This window comes from Triticum aestivum, chromosome 3A (assembly GCF_018294505.1).
Source record: "Triticum aestivum cultivar Chinese Spring chromosome 3A, IWGSC CS RefSeq v2.1, whole genome shotgun sequence".
In the NCBI taxonomy this organism is placed as follows: Eukaryota; Viridiplantae; Streptophyta; class Magnoliopsida; order Poales; family Poaceae; genus Triticum; species Triticum aestivum.
In genome coordinates this window covers 654,169,092-654,177,588 of record NC_057800.1, presented here as the reverse complement: position 1 = coordinate 654,177,588, position 8,497 = coordinate 654,169,092, and the positions used below count along the sequence as shown (strand labels likewise).

At 42.2% G+C, this 8,497-nt stretch overlaps 1 long non-coding RNA gene across 8 annotated transcripts; it reads left to right on the top strand.

The window, feature by feature from the left end:
• Positions 1-1,964: 1,964 nt before the first annotated feature.
• On the top strand, positions 1,965-7,108 carry LOC123062963 (uncharacterized). 8 transcript variants are annotated; one of them, XR_006429984.1, is made up of 8 exons: positions 1,965-2,822; positions 3,162-3,205; positions 3,539-3,657; positions 3,799-3,880; positions 3,976-4,040; positions 4,474-6,099; positions 6,209-6,278; positions 6,360-6,842. It is a non-coding gene; the product is annotated as an uncharacterized lncRNA (long non-coding RNA). The 8 variants fall into 8 exon arrangements; XR_006429983.1 differs by having other exon boundaries at positions 1,968-2,258; positions 2,345-2,822; positions 4,474-6,278; XR_006429982.1 differs by having other exon boundaries at positions 1,968-2,258; positions 2,339-2,822; positions 4,474-6,278.
• The last annotated feature ends 1,389 nt before the right edge of the window (positions 7,109-8,497 follow it).

The window sequence follows — 8,497 nt, the reverse complement described above, 5'->3', positions numbered from 1 at the left end:
CCTACATCTTTCATTCATTTCCCCCAACAAGGACATTCACCAGGCAACACATGCTAGTTAAAACTGGTCATTGTCTCCTTGTACAAATTGAGGATGAATTAGCCTCACATTTTACGACTTTGTACATGAACAAGGCACACACCCTACAAGTGCATCGCGACTTCATTCATGGGCATGAACGATGCATCCCACAACCCTTGAAAATTGTACTACACTAGTACGAACACATTGGAGGGTTTCATACTCTCATATGTACAAAAAGGATGCCGGTTGTGGCTTTATTTCCGTTTGATATTTTATTATATTTTTCTCTGTTTGCGAGCTGTACTGGATTCCAGACTTTGTCTTTTGTTGGCACTTTTTAATAATATGGCCGCATGCATTTGTCGGATGCAGAGACCAGGGGTAATCCTCCTTCTCAAAAAAATGTATAAAAAAGATACTGTCAGGGCTCTCCAGAAGTACCGAAACTCATGTCTCATTTTAGGACTCATAGATCACTTGTGTTGGGTGCTCCTCCACTCGGCCAGAACCTCCTCCAAAGGAAGACATTCCTGATGCGGATAATAAGTTTCAAAATGCATCCAGATAGCATAATATATGTAGACAACCCATCAATATATAGGTTCCAAGTGCACTGAGTGAATTATTAACCAAACGTGAGATATGCAAGCTGGTCAATGCACACCTCGCTCCAGTAAACATGACGTAGCACATTGTACTATTTTTCTGAGATACAAAAAAGAATATTAACGTTGGGGAAATCAACATGGGTCAGACATCCAAGGCAGGAATTAGTAGCAGAATTACCAAGCTTACAAAGAATCATGAAACAAATATAAACCATAACCAATCCGCCTAGCCAAAATACTTTCAGGGCCTCTTTAATTTATAGGATTGCAAAAACATGGAAATAGGAACAACGTAGGATTGGAATGGCATGTCCATTGAATCCCTATATGATTTGAGTTTATTTGGTTGTGTCATGCAAAAAGCAAAGGATTTTTTCGAGAGGTTAGAGTGGATGTTAGAATTCCTGTGAAATGTAGTACAAATAAATCCTTAGGAAAAAATCCAACAAGATTCAATCCTACGAATCAAACGACCAACTAGGCAAAATTCCTAAGGATTCTAATCCTTCAAAAATCCTATGAAAATCCCTTGAATCAAAGAGACCCTCAATTATTGAGGGTCAGATAAAGAAACTTGAGTGCACACCACCAAACTAGGAACATGTTCAACCATAGTCATCATCTAAACAATGCTTCCATTAGAAGGCTTGGGGACCACCACAGATTAAATTATTTTGCTTGGTTGATTATTCAAAATAAAATCGAGACCAAACAGAGGGTAGCCAAATTACAGCCCCTGTCCTTTATGCAAAAGAGAACAAAAGTCCTTGGTTAATCTCTTCTCCAAGGGATTTAACTAAGGACTCGCACTAACTAGAGAATATTGACACATTGAACATATAAATCACTCTATGCAACCCGCCCTTCTAGCGCCATCACCGGTTGAAGTCGATCCGGTACGCTCGATCCGCCTCTCTGACCGTTGTCAGCGTACTTTTCATCCTCGTGGTTAACATCCGTGCACTCGTTCTTCTGTACACCGCATGACCAGGCTAGAGCTGACGACAAATGGGCCAGCGTTATGCGTGGGTCCATGTGGCAGTCACGCCGTGTGTGCGTGTGTGTGTCCGGGTGAAAAAGCCAGACCAGGCCGATTGTGGGCGATGTGGGGCTGTCAGGCGGGTTGGTGGATTGGCACTGGTCTACTCGCACCCTGCTTCTGTCTACCCAGCTGGGTCTCTTCCTCTTCAAGACCGTTGGTCCCACCCGTCTGTCTATTGGGTAAGTGCTGTGCGAGGTGAGGAGAGGCGCACTGAGCTTCTCTGTTTTAGCCGCTGGATAAAGGCTTGCCTCGCTCGGTCAGAGTTGGTACTTGGACGCGCGTGGCCGTGTTCCGCTGCAAATGGCCCCTATCCACGCTGGTCCATACATGTCAGTGGGGTGGCTGTATCCTGTTGGGTTTGCTTAGGAGTTACAGCGCCTGCAACCACTGTTGCTGGCAGGGACGCGCGTGCCTCTCTCTCCTTCCCCATCAAGACTCGCTTCGCCCAATCCCCGCCTCTTCGTCCGTCTCCACAGGCCATCGTCAGCCGCCGCCGTCGCCCGTCATTGTCTTCCTCACTGCCTGCTTGCCATATAGCAATGGCTTTCCTCGCTGTCGCTGCCGCTGCTGTGTTCGGTTAGGGGGTAAGGATTTGCCTCCCCTTCCAACAAATCGATTTCGTTCTTCCAGTGCCAGCATTATGCGCTGATTTGTTACCGCCAAGGTCCAGGTTCCCACGCTCACGGTGAAGAGGCTATGGCAAAGGGCATGCAGAGGAGCAGCAGGGCTCACTGAGGGGGAGAGGGTGTTATAAAGGGGAGCCGTGAAGGAGGAGGGGCCGCGGCAGCAGGAGCTCGCGATGGCGGAGAAGATTCCGTGGCGGTGAAGCGGAGCTTGCATATGTCGGACCGCGCTCCGCCGGCAAGGTTGCGCCCACGTTGCTGAAGTAGCAGGGGAAGCCGAAGGAGGGGGCGCGGTAGCCGGCGGGGCGACCCACGTCGCTGAAGTAGCAGGGGAAGCCGAACGAGGGCGCACGGCATCCTGTGGCCACGATAGCCGGCGGGGCGACGCGGCATCGCTGACTCTGCATCCACCGCCGTCCCTTTGAGTCTCGCGTGGTGGCCGGCAGGGTGACAGGAGGAGGGGCACATGTTGCTTGCTGCTCATGGCACTGCTGCGCCCAGGCTCTTCCTCCTCGACAAGTCTAGGTGAGAGCCACCAGCCCCCGCACTTCTCCACCCCCGTTGCTTTTCCTGTTACGACCCTGCGCCGCTATTGTGCTCCTTCTCTACCTCCACCATAGCTCTCGACAGGAGCACGCTACCGGCTGCAGCAGCCCTCTCCCCTCTCTCTCGATTTGATCCCCATAATTCTCATATTTATTTGTGTGGAATCTGCTTTATCTATGCCTGCTATGTGTTCGACAAAAATCCAAGCAAGCTGAGGGGAAGATTTTGTGCTTTGTTTTGTACTCAGTTATTTCATATTTCCCTGAAATTTATCTCCAATGAACTGAAATTGTTTGGCATCCATTTTTTTTCCTGCAGGTCATTCCTCATCTCATCTGACCACACTCATGCCACATAACCTGGTGAGCTTACTCTTTAGTCAGTTCTATGTACCAGTTTTGTAGCTTTATTCACTGAACTGAGAGATGATGTTTGCGCTCAGTTAGATGATGCTTGCTCGATTTTGAGCATGCTGGTTGCAGTAATCAATCTATTTGATATGGGGCCTATAAGCTATCCTTGGTTGATGTTTGGTTACAAATCCTGGAGCTATTTTTGATGTATTGAGAGACATTTGTTAGAAAAAATATTACCCATTATCACCTTATTTGGCTATAATTCATCTTTGCCATTAGTTCTGTTAGTAAAATGGACTGAGAATGTTTGTGTATTTTTTATGCCTTGGCATCTTGCAGCTACAGCCGCGCGCTGTGTGTGGCGAGGGATTACTTCTCCTGTGCAGTAATACCCTTTTTGGAGTGTCCCATGTTTGCAACTATCCTTATCTGCAGAGAAAAACAAAGGGACAAACAAAGTAAGCTGAAATGTCTTATCCACTTGGCTATGGTTTTTTGTACTGATGTGATTTGGCTTGACTGAATTAACTATTTTCTGTATGCCCACTTTTGTGTCTCATGTGTTGTTTAGATGTTGAGGGCTATTCTTTCATATGTAGGTCCAGATGCAAGGTGCAAGGCAGGAAAGGCGGTAGTAGGTCGAGAGAAGTGTAGAAGAGGGTTCCTCCAGGCTCCATCCATGTACGGTGTCGGTCCGATGCCTCGGGTATATTTCTGCTCTTCCTTCATTTCTTCATCTTCAGCTGATGAATCATCCCTCTGCTGTCTTATTGAAGGCATGTGGCAGTGTCGGGGACCAGCGAGGAAGATGCTGGTGTACATCCTTTGGAATAAAGTTGAAGTAAGCTCTAAGCACCACGGAGCCTACCACGCACGCCATCTTGTTTATAGTGCAGATAATCTATAAACTAGTGTTTAGGAAAGGATTTATAGTGTAAGTAAACTATACAGCCAAATGATTGTTCCAGAAATTCAAATTTGCATTTGCACATGTAGAAGAGCATCATAGATTTTTGGACTTGGTGTTACAAAAAAATGGTTTGATTTGTGTACTATAAAGGTAATGGAACACCAAATTTCACCTGTATGGGTTTAATGATAGATAATTGTTAGAGTAGTTTTGCCATGTTTGACATTTCCTAAAAGGGAATATCATATCAGGTAAACCTTGAAAACAAGAGAAATGGTGGTATTTTCTACTGTAGGTCTCAATTTACTGAAAAATGCAGTCTTCATTTCTGAGTTATATGTTTGTTGTTCTTGCTTTCTTTCAGGTCTCTGATATAACGGTTCAGAATAAATATCCAATGAAGATGATGCGTGACGAACAGCATGGTGATGATCCATAAAGCCCTACATTGTTCTTTTGCTCGCTGGTGACTTTACTACTTTCTGATTGCATGCCAAGTAGCCGAGCAGACACTTTCTTCGTAGATTAGTTGTTTAGTTTCATATACTGAATGCTTTGTCGAGTGCGGTGTCATTGCAACAGCAAAGCTCAAACATCCTTCAAAGTATGTCTCAGGTTTAAGAATGCTAAGCCCAGCAGTCTATAATGCATATATAAAAGATGGAAACTACACAATCATATCCTTAGAGTGCATAAATATCATCTATGCTGTTGGGAATTATAATGAAATATTGATAACTGAATGAATACTCTTGTTAACTCACCGGGTGAAATTGAAGAGACATATTCTGAAAATCAAAATTATTTCTGAGTTTGTATTCTACTCGTACACATCTTCATATCCACTAGCACATTCAAATTCCATATATGCATGGAGTAGCAGTACGATTGGTCAAAATAAAAAGACAGGATGCTGCTTTGCAGAAAGTGGTCGTCAAGTAATTATTCTGCTGTTGGGAATCGCCCACGATCGATCACAATTCACATCAAGTCGACGAACATGACACACAAAAACTTTTGGCCAAAGGCATGTGCCATGTCTTGTTCTTCTCTTTATTTCTTTTCTATTTTCTCCACACGATTACAAAACTCATGCAGCTTCATGTGTGTGTGTGTGTCTATACACACACACGCGCGCGCGAAGCCATGAGCCCATGACCCAATAACTGAACCAAGTAGTGGAATATTGTTGGTGCAAATAAATGTTCTTTGAGTTTAGATGATGCATGGATAAATAACTCTATGTGATGATTTATTTGCCGGCACTGATTACATTCCCCATGCATTGTTGACGTTCCCACCCTTTGCCCTGCTAATTCACGAATTAGGTTTCAGACCCGATAGCTTGTTATGCTGTGTTGCAATTAAACAGAAGTATGGATCTAGGAAATTCATGACTAGCTATTGGTCTTCCTATCAGCAGTAGAGAGATGCCTGGTCAGCAGATATATGTGTCTGAAACCTTTGCATGGTGTACATGCTATACTATGTAATAAATAAAAGGTAGTTTAATTTTTTATTATGCCGCTAAGATACCCAATCAGACTGATTATACATACACCCAAAACAATATATTATAGTCTGAACTATGAAACTATACTCAAGAGGAAAGGTTATACATCAATCCTTTCTGCAGATTTCTTATCATCTCATTCTGTCCTGTATGATTATTTTATGCCACGCAAATTGCTAGATATATTCATACTCTCCGTTTAACCATAACATCAAGAACACCCAAAAATTAGCAATCCTAACAGGTCTGCTGCTTGCGGGCAGAAAGTAACTATCAAGGAAGAAGAGTTAGATGCTAGCCACATACCTGTCGAAGATATTGGCGGTAAGCATGTGTCGTACAGGTTATTTATGCTTTCCCTTAAGCCATTCTTAGCCAACCCCGTGCAGTCCATGCGCTATGCATAAGAACCACAGATCGCTCAAGCAGCGTCGAAGCCTGCCTGTGACTGTTCCAAATGCATGCTTATCAATCCAGGTCCGACTTCTGTTCCACCAGTCTACTTCAAAATGTTAGACATCCAACAGTTACAGATGTTCACGCTGCTTACTTCCTACCTTACTGCTTCATTGTTTTATTACAAAAGCCAGCTCTGAGGCAAAAACTTGAACACAGAGCTTCACACAGCAATGTTTGCCTCAGCAACAACGCCACAGGTAAATACATAGTCGGAAAAGAAAAGTTGTTTGCAATTGTTCATATACCTTAGTTTCCTATTCCTGACTCTCTTTGTTCAGAACCGGACCATCGATGGAAAAGGGTCCATTTAGCTGATGGGGAATACATTGTCCATGGGAAAAACCTGGCTTCCTTTATGTAACTTGTGTCGCTTTGGAAACATAATAAACACTATGAATTTCGTGGTGAGAACTACATAGATGAAAGATGAGCTGAGTGACCATTGTATATGGGGAAACAGTGTGACCCTATACACATGCCATGTATAAGATCAATGTAAATGAGCTGCATGACCTGCCTTCGTACCTTTCTTTGTACATCGTTAGTCCTTTTGGGCTATCATGCTACCATGACTCAAGTATAAACCATTATGTATAAAGATACTATCTAAGTATCCATTTACATGGTGTTTAAGTCCACTACAGATCCAACGTAGGTTTGATATTATCTTGCCTGGCCTCATGCAAATCTTTCTTGCATAACAGGATATACCTATTCAGTGATTTTGCTCCTCTTTATTGAACTTTTATTGTTTCTTGCTCAACTATATAGGTTATGATAAATATCGTCGCGTGGCTTATGGAAGGAGCTGCTGACAGGACTATCTTAACAACAAACTTGACGGAGTTCTTCACATAGCAAACATAGATGAAGGAACGATGTATGCCTTCACCTTTACGCGCAAGGCAAAGCGCCTCCGCCTCTAACCATTCACTCCAAATGAGGACACCATCATAAACCTTCAGTGTCACCTATATACAGCTTGTGTACAGGACTTCATGTTTATAATACTCCTATGCTATCTCCACATTGGTTTGTCTTTCCTTATGGATTACCTCTTAGTATAGATATTATAGACCGTCCATTTGAACTACTATAAGTATCAGCGAAGATAGATAAGCCTATATTTCTCTCTTCCTTAAGGTGCCCTGCAATAGTCACATAATGCACGGTTCTAACTGGCTTTTTGCGCTATGGGCGCAACGGGTCATCTAGTCCATATAACACTTGAACCGCTCAATGGAAGAATTAAACATCTGGGTTTTCACTTTGTTTATTTTGGTTCCAGATTTACTTTAACCTTTTTTTTCTTTTCATTTTAGTATTTTATTCTAAACTTTTAATTCTTGAACCGATGAATACTTTTATTTTATTTTTTGTTTTTTTAACTAAATGAACACTTTTTAAAAAAATATGACAATTTTCTAGAAAAATTGTGGATATTTTTTGAAAATCCATGAAGATTTGCTGATTCATGACTTTTTAATAGATGAACATTTGTCCTTTAAAAAATGAAAATATTTTTAATTTGTGAACATTTTTTTAAATCATGAATATTTTCTCCTTTCTGGCTTTTTAAAATAAGAAAATCTGAACTTCTTTCAAAAATTGACCTTTCTATTTTTTGACATTTTAAAGAATCTGTGAACATTGATGAGGACATATGAGGGCATCCCTAGTACGATTTAATTCACAACGCACATGACTACACCAACTCAAGTTCTAGAGATACAAGGACCTAGAGCTCACACATGACAACTTGATTTTCAGGTTCTTTCATTAAATTGGAACTGATGGCCTAACATGCCATCGCAAGAAATGGCCTAACTTCGACAAGTGGGACACACGGTAGTAGGATCAAGCATGGATATGGCAACACATGGAAAAGGACTGAAGAAGAAGCTTCAAATGATGATTTCAGAATTTTGAAGCTACTTTGATGACACGTGAGGGACCAGCAAGAACTATACACTTTGGTAGTTCATAGTTTCTTCCATGGTCATCTATAGGTGTTTGTGTCACCTCAACTTTCTTTCAAGCCCATGTATTTTTAGAATAAAAGACTATGTGCAATTTTTAAAGTCTATTCTTACATAGGAGACCGACTTAATGTTCGATTTGGACTCCACCCCTAATTATGCTGGCCAAACCGCCCCCTTGTCCCTCCTAAAATACCCGTAAGCCATCATTTTTGGGTTTTGGTTTTATTTGAGTGAATTTTAGCATTTTCTACTCTCTGTCGTAGACAAGAGAGTTGGCGAAACCTCATGTACTATGCGTCATCAGAACCCCACTGTGTTACATAGGTACTTCATATTATATCCGCAATTCCGATTTCATATATCAAATTCTTGCATGTTATTAGGTTGCTTGCAGCGATTGATTGGTGTGATCATGTTTGGTGTGTTTCCAACAC